Source organism: Pelodiscus sinensis, chromosome 31 (genome assembly GCF_052426305.1).
Source record: "Pelodiscus sinensis isolate ZL-2025 chromosome 31, ASM5242630v1, whole genome shotgun sequence".
Taxonomy (NCBI): Eukaryota; Metazoa; Chordata; order Testudines; family Trionychidae; genus Pelodiscus; species Pelodiscus sinensis.
In genome coordinates this window covers 2355306-2376702 of record NC_143082.1, presented here as the reverse complement: position 1 = coordinate 2376702, position 21397 = coordinate 2355306, and the positions used below count along the sequence as shown (strand labels likewise).

General features: G+C 62.2%; 1 long non-coding RNA gene across 1 annotated transcript in view; it reads right to left on the bottom strand.

Moving 5' to 3' along the window:
• Positions 1-20632, bottom strand: part of LOC142825299 (uncharacterized) — a 28325-nt gene extending 7693 nt beyond the window's left edge. The window contains exons 1-2 of the long non-coding RNA XR_012899732.2: positions 20026-20632; positions 1013-1131 (exon numbers count right to left, since the gene is read on the bottom strand). This is a non-coding gene — a long non-coding RNA (uncharacterized LOC142825299). The remainder of the gene's footprint in view (positions 1-1012; positions 1132-20025) is intronic.
• Positions 20633-21397: the final 765 nt, after the last annotated feature.

The following is a 21397-nucleotide window of genomic DNA, read 5'->3' as shown; positions in this document are numbered from 1 at the left end:
CCCCAGCTCACGCACACTGCCCCATGTACAGCTGCATGCACACACGCAGAAATCACACCCCCGCTCGCTCACACTGTACCCACATCCACTCAAGGTGGCAGACAGCCCCCTCCCCCCCGTGCTTCACCTCACACACACACACACAGTCACTGTCATGTGGTCTCTCTGAGGCACTGTCCCTGGGCCGGTGAGGGGGGCAGGACCGGGGGGGAGGCGTGCACAGCGGCTATAGGTGCTGAGCAGACAGCCTGGGCAATGGGGACTGGCTCAGGCTCAGTGTACCACCCTCCCACCCAGGGACTCTGTAGCCTCACTGCTGGCTTGGACGGGCCCCTTCCCCACTGAAACCCCGGCCGGCCCCATGGCCTGGGGGGCTGGGCCCCGCACGAGGAGAAGTGTGCAGCTGCACCCCCGCAAGGAAGTGACTTGGTCCCTGTGGGGCTGGGCTGACGGCGTTTCCTAGAAGCCAGAGGAGGCGCCCGACCGTCAAACCGCAGCCCCATCCCCCTCCGCCTGGCACGGCCGCGGGCTTAACCCCTTCCTCCTCCAGCCACTGCCCGTTTCTCCTCATCGCGCTCTCCTCTCCCTCCCTCCTGGGCTTCCCCCTGCCCCCTCCTGCAGCCCACACAACCCGGGGCGGGGGGGGGGGGGGGAATCTGGCCCAAAGAGCCTCTTACAGATCGCCCACCCCTGCCAGAGAAATGCAGCCAACTCTGGGGTGGGGCAGGAGGCTGTTTATATCGGGATCCCTCGCCCAGCGCTGAGATGCAGCTGCCTCAGGGAGGGGGTGGGGGGGCACTGCCATGCAGCATGGGGAGCACTCGCCTGCCGGGGCCTGGGGCCTCCAGAGACAGGAGGGTGGGTCCCACCACGGCTCCACAGCCGAGCTCAGGCCCAGGCCGGGCAGTGGGAGGAAGCAGCCCGTTCAGCAGGGCCCTCCTTCCCCTGGCCGGTGGAGGGGCGCGGGGGCTGCCGGCCGGCCCCCCAAAGGCTGGGGGGAGCAGGGACTCACCAGCCAGACGGGGGCCTGGGCAGCGTCCGGAGAGGCAGCGGGTGCCCAGCCCCTCTGGGCTCATCACGTCAGCTCGGGTCCCCTCTGGAATCGCCCGGGGGCGGAGCCTCTGACACCTGCTGGGAGGAAGGGAAGGCAAGGTGAGGGGCTGCCCATCTGACCAGGGACTCTCCCCAGCTCCCTCATCCAACCAGAGCCCCTCTCTTGCTTCAGCCAATCAGAGGCCCCCATCCAATCAGAGACCCCCCCTCCCGCCAGTGCAACCAATCAGAGAGCTCCACAGGATCAGACACCTCTCCTGCTTCATCCAATGAGAGAGCCCACCTGTTCCATCCAATCACAGACACCCATCTGATCAGAGACCCTTCCTGCTCTATCCAATCAGAGACCCCCATCCAATCAGAGATTTTTCCCCCTCCTGCGTCATCCAATCAGAGACCCCCCTCCATCTGATCAGGGACCCTTCCTGCTCCATCCAATCAGAGCCCCCTCCTACGCCATCCAATCAAAGAACCCCATCCAGAGACACCGCTCCTGTTCCACCCAATCAGAGACCCCCATCCAATCAGAGCCCCTCTTCTGCTCCATTCATAGACCCCACCCGATCAGATCCCCCTCCTGCTCCACCCAATCAGAGGCCCCCATCTGACCAGCACCCCCCCCCACACACACACCCCGGCCTCCTTGGGCTGACTCCCCCGGAGCTGATCCCGCGCTCAGGCCACAAGCTCCGAGAGCCCCCCCCCCGGTCCAGCCCTCCCCTGCGCCGCCCGCCAGGGCTGGAGGCATCTTGTTTCTGGAGCGCTTCGAGATGCCCCTAAAAATAGATTTGAGCGAGCACTGAGATTAAGTGGCAGCTCCGGAAACCGGCCTCAGCAGGGTGGGGCCCTGGGCGTGCGGCCGCCCTGTCAGAGCTCGTTTGCATTCGCATGCATCAAACCATCCACGCTCCCAGGGCCTCTCCCAGCTGCGCCTGCCAGGCCTTCCCGCGGCCCCCCGCTCCCTCCAGCCAGGACCGGCTCCCAAGCCCGGCGCTGGGGCCTCCTTCCCTGCGAGGGACTCGGCTGCCCCGAGCCGCGCGGGGCTGGGACCGGGAAACGGGGCTGACTGCCTCCGTCCAGGGCTCGGTGCGTCTGGGGGCTCCCGGGGCTTGTGTGACTCCCCAGCTGGAGCCCCGCCCGGCCTGCGGCTGGCGCCAGGAGGACCGGGGGGCTCCCATTCCACGGCTAAGGGAGCTCCGGCGCCCAGCCCCAGTCCAGAGAACACATCCTAAGGAGCCTTTCTTCACCTGCCTCCCCCTCCCGCCTTTCCGCTGCCAGCCCAGGGAGGTGAAGGGGGGCAGGGCACGGGGGCGCCTCTCTGACCCCGGCTGCAGGGGAGCAGGCGGGAGCTCCCCTGGCTGGCCTGGAGGCTCCGTGGGGCTGGGCCGCTCCGGAGCATGTGAAGTCTGAGGTCAAAACTGGGGTCTCTCCCGCGGCACCTGCCGAGCTAGAACCGACCGGTCCCTATTGAGGGGGAGGGAACAGGACCTGGACTCAGCTTTATGGTGCCCTGGGCTCCTCGGCGCTACCGTAACACACCTAATACATAGCGTACAGCACCCAGCACAATGGGCCCTGCCTGGGCTCCTAGGCGCTACCGTAACACACCTAATACACAGCGTACAGCACCCAGCGCACTGGGCACTGGACCCTGCCTGGGCCCCTAGACGCTACCGTAAAACACCTAATACACAGCGTACAGCACCCAGCACAATGGGCCCTGCCTGGGCTCCTAGGCACTACCGTAACACACCTAATACGTAGGGTGCAGCCCCCAGCGCGCTGGGCTCCGGGCCCTGCCTGAGTGCCTAGGCACTACCGTAGAACACCTAATACACAGCGTACAGCACGCAGCACAATGGGCCTGGGCCCTGCCTGAACCCCTAGGCGCTACCGTAAAACACCTAATAATGAATCAGCGATTTAGAGGCCCCTCATAGTCTGAGGCTGTAGCTTACTTAGCTTGTGCATAAATCCGGCTCGACCTGCCAGAACCCAGCACGTCCGGCCAGCTGGCTTCCACCCCTTGTGGGGAATCAATGGACTGCTCCCGAGCTATGAAATGGCACTGCCACTGGGGCATGGAGACCACAAGCAAGAGCTCCCCCTCCCCCCTTTGTGGCCCCTGGCAGGGGGAAGCAGCCGCCTTTGCCCCGAAGAGTTTACAAACTAAGTAAGCCGCCTCTCCCCCCCAGGCCGGGAGAAAACGGAGGCCCAGGGCGGGGCAGTGACGTGCCAGCTCATTCCCAAGGAACCCCCAAACGCTGCACTACCCACTAGACCACACTGCCACATTCCCATGGCCCTGTCTTGTTTGAAACCCAAACTCGCCTCCATCTCAGTTAGCGAATCACCTGGCCGGGAAGCAGAAACCGCTCCCAGTAGCCCAACGAAGAGCAGCCACCGTGGCTCGCCCACCTCATCCTTTCCTCAGGCGGTGAAGAAACTCGTACTTATCGGCACAGAGGGAGAACCGCTCCAAGGTTGCTCCAAGAGGCTCTAGCAGGAAACCCGAACTCTCCCCTCAATGGCCTCTAACTAGGCTTCAGAGGGGACAGGAAGACCTCCAGTAAGTCATTTAAGCTCCTTCTGAAACTTTTTTCATCCTTTCCCCAGGGCTGGAAAATATCAGCTCATCTTGTGTGTGTTCTCCCCCCCCTCCCCCCCCCCCGGGGCTCCAGAGCAAACCAGTGTAAACCGAGAAACAATCAAATAACCCTCATTTACACTGACCAAATGCTCCTCCATTCAGAGGATTCTGTTCCACCGCAGGGCGAGCGGTGATTCATGTTGAAGGAAAACAGGCAAAGAATGCCCAGAATAAATTCAATTTCACATGAAAGGCCTTTTTCTAGACACTCCCAGCCTGTATGAATTAGGAAGCAGCATGGGGTGTCGAATTTTTTTTCCATCCAGCACGAAGATGCAGACAGCTCTTAGGTGGAGCAGCCGGAGGACGCCACTGCAGTGTTACACAAGGACTGTTTGCCCCGCACTGTGATGTGCTGCTGCTGGGGTGGAGTGAAACACCTTTTTAATCGCTGCTGGCCCAGGGCTGCTAAGTCAGCACGGCAACGCGCCTGTTTCTGGGACGGAAAGGGGGGAGCTGTTTCACCACCGCCCAACAACACCGCAGGGCACAGGACCAGGACAGGAAGTGACAAAGATTCCAGCCTGTGGTGGAAAATGCAGGGGCCAGACCGGATCCGCGTCAGGCTTTGGACAAGAGGACGCTGAGTAATTTACAAAAGCAGCCATCCACCAAGGATGGCTCTTCCCCCAGGGAATTCTGCCCCTTGCTTGTTCCCTGCTGGCTTTCCCTGGGAAATGGAGCCTGTTCAAGTACCGGCCCGCCCTGTCTCTGCTTGGGCCTGTGAGCGGCGAGCTGGTTCCAAGCACAGGTGCGCTACTGCAGGCAGGTGACTAAGCGCGGCCGGCGTGGATGTGAGGGGTGGGGATTTAGGCAGGGCCCTATGGAGCGTTTCACTGCCAACTCATCCCCAGTTGCCTTAACTGAGCTTCAAGGAGGGGCCGTCTTCCTGGCTGGCATTTCCCCCGGGGCAGCCAGGTTCTCGCCTCCCACGGTGCCACTGAATCACTTCCCTGCTCCGTATTTGCAAAACACGGCCCAGCACGCTCCCCAGGGCCCAGGAGCACCCGGCAGGCCAATGGGAAAGCTGGGACAAGACGCCAGGACCGGGGATCATTACTCTCCAGTCTGGCTTTTCCCAGGCCTCAAGGTGCCCAGCCCCTCTCCTCTCTCAGCGCCCATCTAAGGCTGGAATCTCCGGTTGCACCAGGGCCAGTGAGAAGGGTACCTCTCCGGGCCCCATTCGCATCCGCTCCTGACATCGTGAAGCCACCTGGGAACAATCGGTCCCAAAGCGGCAGTTTCCTTTTGCCCAGCAGTACCCCGGCTCCCGGCCCTGGACTGACACGCTGGTGGAGGGGGGTGGCCCCCGAGGGAGAGCGTGGCGGGGAGCCGGGGGGAGAGGCGGGGTGCCCTGGAGTCGAGGGCCAATCTCAGCCTCCGTTTGAAACCGCAGCCTGGCCGCGCCGGGCAGCATGTCTCGTGGTCTGCAGAGTCGCCGCTGCCTTTGGTGAAGGGGGCCCCGAAGAAAACCTCGGGACCGACCCCAGGGGCAGGGCTGCCTGCCTGCGTTTGCAGAGAGCCTGGAGCCAGAGCTGGGAGAGGGGAGTCCTGCCCCATGCCCTGCGGGGGGAGTGGAAAGCCGGGCCATGGTGCTCACTCCTTCCCCCTCCTGCGAGGGAGGCCGGCCGGGCGGAGCAGCGTGCGCGATTTCTCTCCTCCGGGCTGGGACGAGCGGAGCCCCACGGAGGGCGGGGAGGAGCTCTCTGATTATCTGCACAATCTGCTGTGATCAGCATCTGCACCTGGCAACCTGTGCGGGCAAAGCTTAGAGGAGCGCTCGCTCCCCTCCCACGCTCCGGCGCTCGCCCTGGGGTGCCTCTGGATGCTCCAAGGGCCCGGAAACAGCTGCGGGGGGAGGGGACCCAGGAAGGTCGGGGTGGTTGCTGGGTCTGAACCCACAGCTGGTTGTACGCGGTGATCCCGCAGGCGCCCCCGCGGGGGAGGGTCTCGCCCCGGCGGCGCACTGCGGTTTCAGCCCCTCCCCGCCGGCGTGACTTGGAAGCCGGGTGGGGAGGGGGCCGGCCTGGCTTGGAGCGGAGGTCGCACATGGAACGGAGCAGGGCGGTTGGACAGGCTCCGACATCCCCTTTCCGCTCCCAGATGAAGCTTGGCTCCGGCCGCTTGCGTGCGAAGCCCTTGCAAATAAAACCCAGCTCTCTTCTGCTTCTGCTGTTCCTCTGGAAGGTGCGAGTCGCACGCGGGCGGGGGGGGGGGGGGATCCTGCTGTATAAATAGGGGAAGCTTCGCAGCCAGAGAGAAGAGTGTGCGAGGCATGCACCGACAGACAGCGAGGGAACGCGCCTTGCCGGAGGTGCAAGGAGATCGCCTTCCCCCGCCTACGCCCCAGCCCTCCCAGATCCAGTCTGCTCTGCTTTTCCACCCAGTCCCCTGCTCGCTGGCCCAGAGGCCTCTCCCCCGACACGCTGCTGGAATGTGGAACTCCCTGCCGCAAGATGGCCCGGAAGCCAAGACCCGGCCAGAGGCAAGGGGGCACCGGAGCTGGACAGGCCTGGCCCCGCTCACCGGGAGGGCTAAGAGTGAACAATTTGGGAAGGGAGACGAAAGCTTGTGCTCCGCGACTAGAGCCAGTCCGCAAGTCCCAGGGACTGGTCTCGTTCCGAGGCCTCCCAGGCACCTGGTTCTGGCTCCGGCGCCAACATGCCTGCGACTCCCTTGCCTGGGGGTCGGGGTAGTTCCAGGGAGAGAACCCCGGAGCCCTCCTGCCACCCCCACCCGAAGCACGGATTCCCTGCCGGGTCAGGGACCACGCCCAATGGTATTCACAAGGGGTCCGCATGCTGCTAACTCCTCCCCCCTGATCCCAGCAGAAACCAGGCTCTGCTTCAGCCCGGGGTGCGGGGGGACGGCCGGGCAGGGACCATGAGTGGCAGGGGCTGCTGCTCAAAGCTGGCAAAGCCCTGCCGGCTGGCACCGGGCATCTGTGAGGCAGCGCTGTCTTGTGGGTAGGGCTGCCAAGCCCGGAGGCTATTCCGGGTCCAAGGAGGGGAGTGCGGTCTAATGGGTAGAGCGGGGGAGCTGGGAGGCAGGAGTCCGGGGTTCTACGGCTCTATGATCGCTGGCGTGGGGGACGGGCAGTGCACAGCCGGTATTGCTGGTATTTCTGGATTGCCCTGAGCCCGGTCCTGTTTTCCCAGGCCTGCCAGTGCCTTCAGCCAGCCGAGTCAGGCCGGGTCGTAGCCTGACTGCTCCCTCTGGGCCCCCGCTGTCTGTGCCGAGGCCGCCCCTTGTACGGTACGAACGGAGCCCTAGTAAAAATAACCCTGGGCCGGCCCTGCGCCACGTGGTGCCGGGAATGCAGGGCGGGCTCTCAGCCCTCCTCCCTGAGCTGCTCAGCGCAGGCCTCGAGCAGCTGCCGGGGGAGGGCGTGTCCCGGGGGGGTCCCCCACTTTGTGGAGACAGGCTCCGTCTGCTCCCCTATCCCGTCATGCATCCGGGATCCAGCCCTGTTCTGGGCCTGGAATGGCAGGGCAGGAGGGTCAGGGACCAGGCCTGCTGGGCAGCCAGAGGGGACGGTAGCTCAGGGAGGGTCGGGCCTGGCTGCGGCGGAAGGAGACGCACGAGGGGAGACCGCGGAGCCGAGCTCCTATGGAAAAGGAACCAGCGAGTAAATGAAAGAGGCGCGAACGCGCCCGTGTCCGGAGCAAACGAGCTTTCGTTCTGGGTGACAGACCGGGCGGATCTGGAGGAGCATCGCCCCTTTCTGCCCTCCCCGGGCACTTGTGCGGCGGCACCAGAGAGATTCCAATGCTGCCTGGCTGGCGCACCGGGCGCCCGTCGCCGGTGTTTTGCCTCTACCGGCGGTGCACATCCGCACGCGCCTCAGTGCACGTACAAATTTATCCCGCACGTGGCCGCAGAAAGGGGAACACTGGCCGTGGCCTCGAGTCTCGCCGTACAAACGGTGCACATACAAATTTAGCCCACGCCGGCTTCCGAAAGGGGCCCGGCCAAGGCGGCGTGCACCGAGGGCCGCTCTCGAAGACGACGTTTAGGAAGGCTCAGGCTGGTGGCCTAAAGGGGTGGAGTCGACGGAGCGCAGGCCCCGCTCGGGCGCAAGGCAAAGTCGGTCGCCACGTTCCTTCTTGTCAGGAGAGGCCGTCACCTCTCTGTCCACTAGGTGGGGCGCTTCTGGACGGCGCAGAGAGAGGCCGGGGGCATGACTTAGCAACTGACTGCCGCGGTTTTTATTGCAGCCATGACAAAGCCAGGGGCGTGTGGTGCTGCCGCCGCCGGGCCGCGCCCAGCCTGTGCCGCGGAGGTGTGGACGGTCTTTTTCGGAGGAAATCGCTTCTGAGCATATTGACTCTCGGCTGCCAATCAGGGTCACGCTGCCACGACGCCACCGCACTGAGACCGGATCAGAACGTGGCCCGGCCCCCACCTGCATGCTCCTGGGGCGGAGAAGGATCCGCTTCTGGCCTGGAAATGGGGGTCACGCTGCTGGAAAACTTATTCCCACAGGCCAGCTAAAGCTTAGCCCCAGGTGGAAGGGAGAGCAATGTCCTCGGGAACCACTAAATCCAGGCCCCGAGGGGCAGAGCATAATGCCCCTGAGTCCCTCAAAGAATCAAAGCAAAACTCTGGAATCTGTTGTGGTCTAATGTAAGGACACACACACACACACACACACACACACACACACACACACACACACACACACACACACACACACACACACACACACACACACACACACACACACACACACACACACACACACACACACACACACACACACACACACACACACACACACACACACACACACACACACACACACACACACACACACACACACACCCCCCCACCCTGAAACCAGAGGCATTAAGGTCTTCAGTCTCAAAGGCTGGCTTTGCTGGCAGGTTTGCAAACTTCAGTCTGAATTTCAACCAAACGTCTCACCTAGTTCCTGGAAATTTGAACCCCTCGGCCCAGGCTGCCTCGGCTTTTGGAGGTCTTCCTGGCCATTCGACTTGGTTGAAGTTTTTCAAAGAAATGTCCCGTCCCCCTCCGGCCCCATCAGAAAATGCAGGGGTTTTGTGTCTCGGTTGAAAAGGTTCTTTTTAATTCTTTTTGTTAAAAAAAAAAATCATCAAAACCAAAATGAAACTTGAATTTTCATCTCTGTTCCAAATTAGTATTTTCATTTCTCTGGGGTTTCCAAAAAATGGGGAGGAGGGACCCTTTTTCTGGACTCCGTCCTTCAACTACCTCTCCCTTTTTTAGTTAAAGGGGGGGATGTTTTCTTTTTTAAAGGCATAAAAATACCCCGGATCTGAGAAATCAGCCTTTTTTTCCAGACTTCAGAAAAGCAAAACATTCCATCCACAACAATCGGGCACCGCAAGTGTCATTCTGAAAGTTTCTCGTGGAAAAAAAACCAGCAGTGGGTTTTTCAAGCCAAAATGTTGATCACAATAGTTTCTCTCAAATCTGCCAAAGAAATCACATTGGATTTTTCCACCAGTTCTATTCACAATCGCAACAACCTTGAAATCCTTATCAGTTGCCTTCTGCCTCTCTCTTATCTGCGGCTCCTGCACAGTAGATCAGGGCTTCTGGGCTCTGAACCTAGTTTAAGTTTAAAGCCGGAAAGGATTTTTAGATCCTCGAAGTTGACCTTCTATATAACTAGGCTTGGTAAACGGCACTTCACACGCGCGCGCACACACACACACACACACACACACACACACACACACAACTTCCATGGATATTAGACCTTCTATATAACTAGGCTTGGTAAACGGCACCACACACACACACACACACACACACACACACACACACACACACACACACACACACACGATCGTAACTGAAATTTACAACCAGGCGAAAAATGCTTCTTGAGAACTAGAGGTTGGTTGAAGGGTATTCACTTTATATATTTGGACGGGATGGCAGCAAGTTGACATCTTAACAGCTAGAAAGCTTTCACTTTGGCTGTCCAACATCTCTTGTCCTTAAACCAGTATTGTCCAATCCCCACAATTTCTCGCAATTGTATAAACTGAAATTGACACCAACAACCAAAGCTTCAAATCCAGAATTTTTCACAACTAGACAAACACAGGGAAAAAAACCCTTCAAAATAAACACGACTCATCCGCCAAAATTATATCTGTATAAAAAGCCAAATTCTGCCAAGTCCGTGTGTCACTCCAGGCCTCCAGATTTTTGGGGGTTTTGTTTTCCAGATTCAGAGCTTTATTTAGGCTTAAACCATTCGGGTCACTGGGAGAGGCAAAGCTGTCAGCCAGGCCACTCCCCTGCCTTGTGACCTTGAGCAAGTCATGGCCCTGCTTCGTGCCTCAGTTTCCCCGGCTCAGAATAGGAACCCACTGAGCATTTCTCTCTAAACTCGGTGCCAAAAGTTCCTGATATCAGGTGCCAGACTTGAGACACAACCAATCCGAAGGGCAGTTTCCCCGCAGCGCCTCTAGCTGGAATCTGCGGTAGGGGTAGGTGTTTCCAGCAGTTTGAAAATCAGGCACATGGTTTTCTCACCTACAGTCCCCCCCCCCCCCCCCATACACACACTGACAGCACTTGGCAAAATGGAGCTTCGAGGCTTGTTGACTGTTTCCACGCTCCCCCGCCAGCGGAAAGTAAAGCCCACCGACCTTACCAAGAAAAGGGACAGCACGCAGAGATTGCCTGACTGTCACTGCAGCGCAGAGCACGCGGGACCCGAAATACGGCGAGGGAGGAACGGAGCAGGAATCCTGACTCCTGACTGATACAGCTGACTGCTCCAGAGAAGTGGGGATCTCCTCCCCGAGGCCCCGATTCATCAAAGCGCACGAGCACATGCCGAATTGGGGCCTTCACAACCCAGGGCGCTGCCTTGTATTTTTCGGCTGGATGAAGACGGCCAAGAAAACACACGGAGACAACTGAGGGCATCTTCATGTGGACCAGGAGGTTTTGTGATGACGCAAACATGGGGCGGGGGTGAGGGGTGCTGAGCAGGGCCACGGTTTTCAGCACGCCACGACCTCGTGTGTCCAAACCGAGACGCCGATAAGGAGGCGGGTGATTCTGAGAGGCCCTTGGCACTTTCTGAAAAATCAGGTCCCTATAAGGCATCTGGAATCGGCGCCCCACACTCATGAATTGGCTATAGGACATCTTGTCCCACAAACGTGTGTATCTACACCCGTATACCCAGTCCTGGTCCATATACGATCACAATCAGACTGCATGTACAGCCATGGCCTGTCTACACATGCACACACGGCTAGGGCATGCTACTTGTCTAGGAGACAGTGCAGCCTAGTGGAAGGAGCACAGGTTCCTGGCTCTCCCATCAATCTCCCCTTGAGCAAATCTCTGAGCCTCAGTTTCCCCGTCAGCACAACATGGGTAGCAATACCAGCCTCTTTTGCAGAGGGCTCAGAACCTCCTGCCGGGGAGCGTTAGAGCAAGGGTATGCCTACATTACCCCGCTAGTTCGAACTAGCGGGGTAGTGTAGACATACCCCAAGGGATTAGTTCGGTTTGCCTGAGTAGCTCCATTCTAGAAGAGCCTTTCCAGCAGCTTGTAAGTTTCGCCTTCGGGCTAAATCCTGGCACCTCTCTCCTTTGCTAGGGGGTGAATCGTTTTGGAAACTCTGAGCAAAACCAGGTCCGCTGTTTTGGGGTACAAAGCCAGCGGGAGTCTGGGTTGCCTTTGGCCCTCCTCAGTGTTACTTTGGTAACTTTTTGTACACACCCAGAGAGGGAGCAGAGAGTCATGTGTACAGGGAAATCAGGGGAGTTGGCAGAGGCGGGGGGGGGGGGGAGAGGGGGATGCCAATAGCCCCATTTTGCAGACAGGAAAACTGAGGCAGAAAGCAGGGACCTGAACCTCTGACCACTAGACCGAGCTCCTGCCCACGGTTCGGAATCCAGAGGATCTGGCGCCCAGCCCGCGTCTACTCAGGCTTAGGATCAGTTGCAGAAACTCCTGGGAGAACCGTGCGACAGGGCCTCCCTCGATGTTCTCCTGCCGTTCTGGATCGAGCTAAGCTCCGCCCTCCCCAGTGACGTGATTGTGTCCATAGAAACTCTCACACTTCAAAGGGGAAGGTGGAAGGAGACCAAAGACCCAGGGACAAACAATGGAGAAACTCAGCTGCTTCCACACAATGTCTGATGGTGCCCAGGGGGGCTCTAAAAGTTTTATTGCCACTTGTTTGGGAAAACCGGTGTGTGCTCCCTGGCCATGCCAAAGGGAGCGGGGCCGGGCGAACTCGCGCCTCAGAGCGGAAACCAGGGCTCCGTGCGGTCCAGGAGCCAGGACTTCTGAGGTCGAGGAGGGCAGTGGGGTCTAGTGGCTAGTGCAGTGGGGAGGGGCTCTGGCCCCAGCGTTGGGAGGTGAGTGGAATTTAGTGGGTTAGAATGGGGGGGGGGGCTGGCCCTTTCCCCCATCGGCCTCTTCGTTGCTTCGCTGCCCAGCTCTGAGCCTCCCTGTGAAATGGGACATTGGGCCCCAGCTCCTGAGGAATGGAGCTGGGACGCATTCGGGCATCCCCAGAGGGGGGAATCAGCAGAGCTCCGTGCCTCAGTTTCTCTTCCCACTTTTTCTCTAGTTAGTCTGGGAGCTCTGTTGGGAGCAGTTTGCCTGTCCTAGGCGGAGTGAAAGCCCCGCCGGGGGGCAGCCCCACCTGTGAGCTGGACGTGCGCGGGGAAGTCCCCAGGCCTGCCAGGGCTGAGAAGGAAGGTGGCAGGGTCAGGGCCGGGGCGCCACCGCGCTTCCTGAGATCTGCCGTTCCCCGGTGAGCGGGCTCAGCACGTGGGTTTCCCAGGGATGTGCTGCCGGTTTCCAGGACTCTTGGGCTCCCCTGATGGGGAGCGCAGCAGCCGACTGGACGGAGCAGGGTCTGGAGCCAGGGATCCCCAGGCTCCGTTGCAGCCCGATGGGAGCTGCTTGACAAAGCTCTCTGCTGTGTCTATAGCTGAAACTGACAAGCGGCCCATTCCCAGTCTGGGAGGGGGGGGGACGAGTGCTGGGGGCTCGCCCAGCAGGACAGGCGCCCAACCCCCCGCGACAGGTGTCTCCATGCCTGCGGCGCGCACAGCGACAGCTCTGCAGGTGCAGCCTCCCTGCCCGGCCCTGCAAATCTGGTTACGTATTAATGGCGTCCGAGTGACGGGTAAACCTGGGCAGGGCCGCTTCTGCCATTTAACCGTCTGCTGGGGCCTCAGCGGGAAGTGCTAGAGGTGTGGGTCACCCCAGGGGGAAATCAGCAGAGCTCCGTGCCTCAGTTTCTCTTCCCACTTTTTCTCTAGTTAGTCTGGGAGCTCTGTTGGGGGCAGTTTGCCTGCCACTTTGTGCCGGGACAGCAACTGGCCTGACGGGGCCCTGATCTTGGCCAGGGTCTGGGGGCGCCCGGCCCGACGGGGCCCTGATCTCGGCCGGGGTCTGGGCAGCGCCCGGCCCGACGGGGCCCTGATCTCAGCCGGGGTCTGGGCAGCGCCCGGCCCGACGGGGCCCTGATCTCAGCCGGGGTCTGGGCGGCGCCCGGCCCGACGGGGCCCTGATCTCAGCCGGGGTCTGGGCAGCGCCCGGCCCGACGGGGCCCTGATCTCAGCCGGGGTCTGGGCAGCGCCCGGCCCGACGGGGCCCTGATCTCGGCCGGGGTCTGGGCAGCGCCCGGCCTGACGGGGCCCTGATCTCGGCCGGGGTCTGGGCAGCGCCCGGCCCGACGGGGCCCTGATCTCGGCCGGGGTCTGGGCAGCGCCCGGCCCGACGGGGCCCTGATCTCAGCCGGGGTCTGGGCGGCGCCCGGCCCGACGGGGCCCTGATTTTAGGTGGGACTTTTAGGCGCTACAATAACACACGCACTAAACTAAACCGCAAGAGTAGGGGTGCTCCTGTAAGACACCTCGTGTGTCTGCTATTTGATGATTTTCTTTGGACTCAAAGCAACACCGCGAGCCCACCCTGCTGGTCAGGTACAACGGCAAAGCCCAGTTCAAGAGCCACCCTCCCATCAACCCAGCTCCTCAGCAACCCGACAACTCCCCCTGGACTCTGCTCACGGGCCCGGGAAAGCCGCTGGCTCCCAAAGCAGAGCTCTGGCCTGCTTCACAGCCGGGCAGGCGCGTCGAAGGTCAGAGCCGGTTCACCCCCCAGCTGGGACACGTCCCTAGTCTCTCTCGGCCTCCACGGCTCCGGTACACCAGAGGAGCGCGCTGCCTTGGCTGGAACACGTGCCTAGAAACGGGTGTTCGATTGTGTGTGTACCTCCTGCTCACAAGCTGCAGAGTGTGTGTGTGTGTGTGTGTGTGTGTGTGTGTGTGTGTGTGTGTACCCCCCCACCCCAGCATGTTTTCCTGTCACTGATCCACAGATGTTCCCCATTTCTCAGCGATCCAGGGAGCAGAGACCCGAGGCCTCCTCTTGACAGGACGTCGCCCAACCCAGCTGACAGCTGGAGATCTCGCAGCAGCGCGTGGTCGTCGGCGATAGCTCTGCCGAAATGGCGCTTGAGGAGACTCTGCCCAGGCCCGACTGGCGTCCTCGCCTGGCCTGGTCGCACCCTGCCCAGCACTGCTGCCCGCCGAGAGGGCAAACGTCACCAGCCAGCCCTCTGCAAAATCCCGAGATTGTGCTGAAAAATCACGACGCCCTCGGTGGGCATTTCGCTTGCCTGCTGCTTTCTGCACCTGGAGGGAGGACTCGAGTCAGGGTTTTAAACTTTTCTCTCCACCCACGCTGGCCAGAAACATCCTTGGGGAAGGTCGGCCGGATGATCATCCATGCTGCAAGCTGGGGATTCCAGAACCACATCCTACCGCGCGAGAGGGGGCTGCAGCCCCAGCCTGGGATCCTCAGCGAGGAGAGAGACGGCGTCTCCCACGCGTCAGCGGGAATTAACGGGATTCTGCGGCAGGGTCCGCTTGGCAGCTCCCACTTCGGCGCTGAAGACCTAGCCAGGTGTCTGTGGAGAAGTGTGCGCTGGAGGGAGAGCCCTGCAGAGCCACGGCTGTCCGCGGGTACGTCGATGCCGAGCTCCGTGGCTTGGTTTTGCCGACACAGACGCAAACGCTGCGTCTTGAGCCCCGCAGATGTGCGGCTGCGTGCTCAGTCTTGGCAGCTGCGGGCGCGGCTCTGCGCCACGCGGCCCTGCAGATGCGGACACCCACGTTTCGAGCACAGAGTTTGTATCCGCGTCTGTATCCCCACAGCTGAGCTGCGGCTCGGTGCCCACAGCTGTGGATCCCCGTGGCTACAAAGCGGCTGTCCGCCCATGTGCCGGGCACTGCCCATTTTGTACCATGCAGGGCTCTGTCTGTGGACCGGGAACCGTCTCTCACGGCACCCGCACAATGGGATTCTGGCCCAAGACGGGGGCTGCAGGCCGCTGCCGTAATACACAAAAGAAACGCACAGGAGTCCTGACCCGTAATACGAAGGCTAAGGACCCTCGCCGGGCGTGGACGTCAATTTCAGAGGGATGTGCTGACCTCCTCTCCAGAATCTAAGGCACAGGCCCACAGCTCAGAGCTCCAAGGCCCCCTTTTCAAAGAGGCCCTTGGCCCAGACGTGTCAGGACTTTTATGGAGATCCGGGGCCACGTACACCGGCACGCAGGGCGAGGGTCCCCCGACAGGCAAAAGGGGGGTTCTTCCCAACACAGGGTTACTCTCATCATCAGAACGGAAATTGACACCTCTCGGGTCCTCCGCGCCCGTCTGTGCGAGCTTCCGTTTCCCCGCACCACGCTGCAGCTGGGTCAGACCCAGACGCCTGACTCTGCTTGGGGCAGATTCAGAGACGGAGCCAAACGTGTGTGGCTTAGAGCCGGTGGTTGGAGACGAACCTTCGGCAGGCTCAGATTTCTGGGACACCCTTTGTACTTTGTGTGTGCGTGTTTCACCAAATAGCCACACGCTCGCCCCCGCTCTCACGCACACACCAGTGGCTGGAAGGTCAGGCGCGGGGCGTGTCCCGTTGGGCCGATTCACAGTCGAAGAGGGGGACCAAAGAAACGAAAAGAAGGATTCGGTGTCTCCGCAACGCTCTCTCTCCCCTTACTTTGACAGGCGCTGTTTTCTTTTCAGGCTCTCGGGCCGAGCACGGCGCGCGCCGGGGCGAATTTTGGTCGAGTATCGGTGCCATGTGAGGTGTCACTGCCGTGTTTACGGTGCTGAGAACTGGGGCGAGGCTGGGGGTGGGTGAGAATTAGCTAGATGAGAACTAGCATGGGGGGAGGGGCACGGACAGACCCCAAATTCTCAGCGCTGCTGAAATCAATCCCTGATGTTTGTGGTTGGTCGTTTTGCGTCGCAGGGTGTGGCCGAAGAAGCCAGGCTCTGGATTTCTGCTCTCTGCAGGGACGAGTTAGAGACAAGCCCAGTGGGATTGGAATCAGCCCCCGATCCAGGGGGGAGGATCCTCGGGGGCCGAAAAGGAACCCAGCTGCTGTTCCGAGCTCTGCTCCCGTCTCCGGCGCCTGGGACACGGGTGGGTCTGAGCCCCCGGCCGAACCCGCTCGCCTCCTGCGTAGGACGTGATCACTGCTCGGCTCGGCCCCGGACAACCTGCAGTGACGGCGCATGGGGGCACCCCCCAGAGCTCCCCTCAGCTCCCCTTCCCCCGCCAAACCTTGCCACTTAGCCTGGCTCTGCTGCCGGGGGGAGGGGGGAGGATCCTGCCTGCACAGAGGCCTCCTGGCTGCGTCCCCAGGGAGACTCCAGTGCACCCCGAGTTGCTGGCACTGATGTGGGCGTTAATGGGGTCTCTTGGCCTGGCCCTGCCTGGCTGGAGGAGGCTGTTCCCCAGCGGCAAATGCAGTGGGGGTGGGGAGGGGGCTGAATTCCTGTGCCAGCCCAGATCAAGGAAACGCCCAAGCGCTTGCTAACATGTCAGGCTGCTGGGCAGTGGGAAAGCTCCCATTGATTTCAGTGGGTTGGGTCCTTACAAGCTGGTAGCCCCCAGAGGCATGGTGTATGGGGGTAGGTGTGAGAGAGGTAGCCCTCAGAGACATGGTGTGTGTGTGTGGGTGTGGGTGTGGGTGTGGGTGTGGGTGTGGGTGTGGGTGTGGGTGTGGGTGTGGGTGTGGGTGTGGGTGTGGGTGTGGGTGTGGGTGTGCCCAGTGCACGTGACTAGGAGACATCACCCTTAGGAGCGACCATAAGACTCTCAGAAGAGCTGAGCATCAAATCCGCCTGAAATCAGTTGGCAGCGCCTCCCGCGTCAGGCCCACGCCCGGTTTCGCAGCAGGGCTGGGGCGCCCCCGGGTGCTGATGGGACTGGCTCTGCCCCCAGGCGAGGGCTCTGGCTGGGGCAGGACTCAGTGGTTGGTAGGGCTTGCCCTCCCGTTCAGGGATGGGCCCAGTGTGAAATTGACCGCCTTGGCTCCCCTCCAGTCGTCCCTCCCTGGCTCAGAGAAGGATCGCCCTAGACCACGCTCCCTTTCCTGAACAGCCGCAGCCCGACGCCCACTCCCCAAGCCAAACGTCCCGAACGTGGGGCGTGAAGCTGGGATCCACGTAGGACTCCCGGCCGGAGGCCTCCCTGTGTCTACGTGGGCCTAGGATCAGCTCCGCGTCGCGAGTACGGCGGCCTCCCCTTGCAAGGCCCGTCCACTCCAGGCAGCAGGATCCCAGCAGGACGTCGGGGCTGGCGGCTCCTTCCCCAGGCCCAGAAGGACCAGCTGGACCCCTCTTTGCGGCCCTACTTCTGCCGTTTGACCCACCCGCTGAGTCCCTCTGCCAGCAGCTCCCTGCCTGCTTGGAACAAAGGCCGCTTGTTTCTTTTCCAGGGAAGGGGCTTTTTCCAGGGGGCCTCTTGATTTTATTTTGCAAGGGAAAGAGAAGCTGAGATCAGTTTTGAAACCCAGCCCAAGCGTCCCGGGGCCGGGGCTGCCCTCCCCAGCCCCCCCGGCCTGTGCACGGCAGATCTGCCCGTGGGCTCAAAGCCTCTTGGCCTTTTTAGGGGGGCGAGGAGCAAAGATCCCACGAGCCCCTTGGAGAACCCCGCAGGCGCTTTCCCCGCCCGGCTCCCGGTGTGTAGCGCGTGGGGGGGTCAGAGGTGCCCGTCCCGGCTGGAAGGGGCTGTCACGCATGGGGCTTCACTCCAGCAAACAAATCTGGCATTAGGGCCACGGAGCCTCTCGCGGGAACCACGCCCTGCCACCAGACGAGAGGACGACTGACGTGGGCCGGGGGCACCTCAGGCGAGGCCCAAGTCACGTGGCTGGGACGCTGCGGATGGCGGCCGGGTCTGGAGCGGCGAGCGAGCAGCCAATGAGAGACGAGTCAGCGGCCTGGCCCGGTGCCGGGGCGTTAACGGAGCTGCGCAGCCGAGCGGGGTATCTGCGCCACGACCCCCCCAATTCCACACTGCGCCAGGAAGCCCCGGAATGCCCCTCTCGTCCCACCCAGGGACTCTTCTGCCCGCAGGAGGGGCCGCGTGGGGCTAGTTCAGGGCTGCTCCCGGTCCAGACGCCAGGCCGGCCATGGGCAGTGCCCGTCTGGCTCTGTGCGGGGGCATGGCCGAGGGGTGGGGGTCGCCTGGGTGGCAAGGAAGAGGGGGAAGCAAATTGGATTCTCGTGCACGCGGCGCGAGCCACAGGAGGGACAGAGCGACCAGTCGAGGTCCCGGCTAGAACACGCATGTGGCTCCCACAATGCTCCCTCCCCAGCTTAGCTGCCCCATCCCGGAGGGAGTCCCAGACGCGCCCACGGGAAGGGGGTCTCGGGCTCTCGCCAGCCAAGCCTACGCTGGGCAAGTCTCGCCCCAGGGCAAACTGAAGCCTCAGCAGTTTTGATTCCCAGGCGCTTACGTCACAAAGGAAACCGAAGTTTGGCCCACGTGTCCTTGCTGGGACCGGCCCAGGACCCCACCGGAGGGAAACGACGCACCCGACACCTAAACCCCCCTCCGCCCCATCCCGGGATGTGGGGCCCGGGGCGTTGGCAGGAGAGACGGGCGACAGACGGAGGGCGGGCTCCGAGCACCCCCAGGTGGGGTGGCCGCCCTCCCAGCCTTCCCCAAAGCGGCAGCTCCCCGGGGGGCCAATGGGAGCTGGCGGGGCCCGGCCGTCGGGGTCCTACACGGGCAAAGGGTCCGCAAGCCTCATCGCTTCCACCCTTCCCCGGCCCAAAGCCCACGGTGCCCACACCTGGGGGTTTAGAACGAGGGCCGCGGCGTCTTCGCACTGCGCAGGGCCCTGCCCGCCTGCCGGGAGCGAGGCCGATTTCTGGGGCGGCTTCAGCCCCGCGGCTCAGAACCTGAGCCCCCCAGCCCCGGCCAGTGGTGGGCTAGCGACAGAGATGCCAGGCCCCCGGGCTGCCCAAGGGGGGGCTTTTATCGCCCTCCCCCGCCCGGCTCGTCCGTGGTTCCACCGTGCCCCTCTGGACAACGGCCAGCGCCCAGCCCGTCCGGCCGCGCCAGCCTGCGCCGAGCCCACGTCCCGAGGCCCAAAGGTGCCCGGGCGGGCTCGTAATTTACCGAACGCTTCGGCCCACAAAAGGGAAACGCGAGAGGCACCAGGAAAGAATGAATCACGCTCGACGGTGACACGCCAAGGCCCAGCCTGCCCCCCCCCCGCACGCTGGGATCCGTGGCGGTGCGGGGCCCACCCCCCATCGCACACCCCTTCCCCCCTGTCCTTACATAACTCCGCCCGGGCGGTTATACAACTGCAGAGGGGCGCTGGGGAGAGGGACCGACCCGCCTCTTGGCCACGCTGCTCGGCTTTGCCTCGACGGGGAGGGGGGTGGCTCTTCCGCCCCCGCCCCCCGGGACCCCCTCCCCAGCCCCGAGCCCCTTCCTGGGCTGGATTGATTCGCAGCGGGCCCGCCCCCCCGGAGAGGCGGCTCGGGCCCCATCACGCCCGTCCCGGGTCACCCCCGAACCCGGCTCGGAACCGGGACCGATCGGCTTTGCCTTAACCCGCCCGGCGCCGCCCCGCTCAGGAGGGTCCCCGCCTGGGGGCGGCCTCTTGGGCCCTCCCCAAACGGGGCAAGAGCCGCTTTGGTTCGTGGCCACGGACGGGGGGGCTCGCCCAGCCCGACCCACCGCGCTCCGCCCGCCGCATTCTTTCCATCCCGCAAGAAGCCGCCCGGCCCGGTGTTTACACGGAGAGTCCCCCCCCCCCGGCCCCACGCAGGGGGCTCGTCCCGCTCCCCGGGACACCCGCCACGCGGGGAGATCGCGGCCGCGGAGCCGAACCCGGCCCCCGTCCGCTGGGACCGCGCCCCAGACCCCGCGCCGGGGGGCGCACCCGCCGGCCGGCCGCTCCGAAAAGCAGCGCACCCGCCCGCCCGCCCCGCACGCGAAGCCCCGAAAAGTTCCTTACCCGCCCCGCAAGTCTCGGCTGCCGGAGCTGCGATCGCAGGACCCCCCTATAATTCCACTGGGGCGGACAGAGGACGGGCGGGCGGACCGACGGGCGGGCGGGCCGACAGACGCTCCCTCCGGCTCCCTCCAGCCAGGCTGGGCGCTTGCCCATCTCAAGTCACTGACTTTTACTCAAAGAAGGGAAATCCTTTTTAAAACCTTGGCCCCGCCCCCCGTGCTAATTACGAGGGGCCGAGGGAGAGATGAGACCGGCGGTGGGCGGGGCCTCCTTACTGTAATGCCTGGAGTAGAAGATGACTGACTCCCTTTCAAGTCTGCTGGACCTGCTGACTCAGTGGGAGCTGCACAGGGCGGGGATGTCTTCCAGGAAGCAGGGTTTTTGCAGGGGGGGGGCCCGCAGGCTCCACAGAAGGGGAGATCCCCGGCAGCCCCGTCCCTTTGGACCCGGAGCCGAAGGCTCCCACAGATCTGGGGTGGCTTTGGCCACCAGCCCCGAGAGGAGGCCGGCCCCCGAAGATTTCAGGCCGGCCAGGCCCATGAGACAATCCGCTGACTTGTGCGGTTGGCGCAAAATGAATGGAAGCGGCTCTGGATTTTCCCGGCCTTGCGTGGTGCGGAGCGAAGGCTCTCCCCCTGGGACCCGGCTGGAAAGAGCCGGTGGTTTTGGGGCAGGCTGCCTCGGAGATGACTGATGAGGCTGGCGTTGAATCCATGTGTCAACCGGACTCCCATCTAGAGCGCTGGCCTAAAGTTCAGCAATCTTCCTGGCTCTGCCACTGGCCTGCTGTGTGACCCTGGGCAAGTCCCTTACTCCTCCAGGCCTCAGTTTCTCCATCTATAAAATGGGGATAATGGTCTTGGCCTCCTTGGGAAAGGGCTTGGAAATCGACCGATGACAGGCCCTCTCTAAGAGCCAGGCCCTGGGGCCGCTGCACACAGCCGTGAAGTTCAACACATGAGTACGTGTGTGGAAGGTTGGCGCCTGAGCTGTTTTGCAGTTATGCCCATGGCACCTCGGCAGGGCTGCGGCGTCACCAAGCACTCAGGAATCAGGAGCCCAGGTGCCTCCCCCTCAGAGCGTCAGATCAGATTGAAAATCACGTGCTTTATTTTTTTTTTCATATTATATCGGAGGTTCTGTTTCCGTGGAAAACAGACACACACGTTGACAAGACAGGTTGGGCCCTGCCATTGAAAGGAAAAATGGCTCTCAGGTCAGGAGACCTGGGCTCAATTCCCTGCTCTGCCCTAGGCTCTCTGTGTGACTGCAGCTCCGTGCCTCAGTTTCCCCTCCTGTACAATGGGAATAATCGCCCTGCCCTGCCTCCTGAGGGATATAAGGATAAATGGCGTAAGAGAGCCTGGTCATG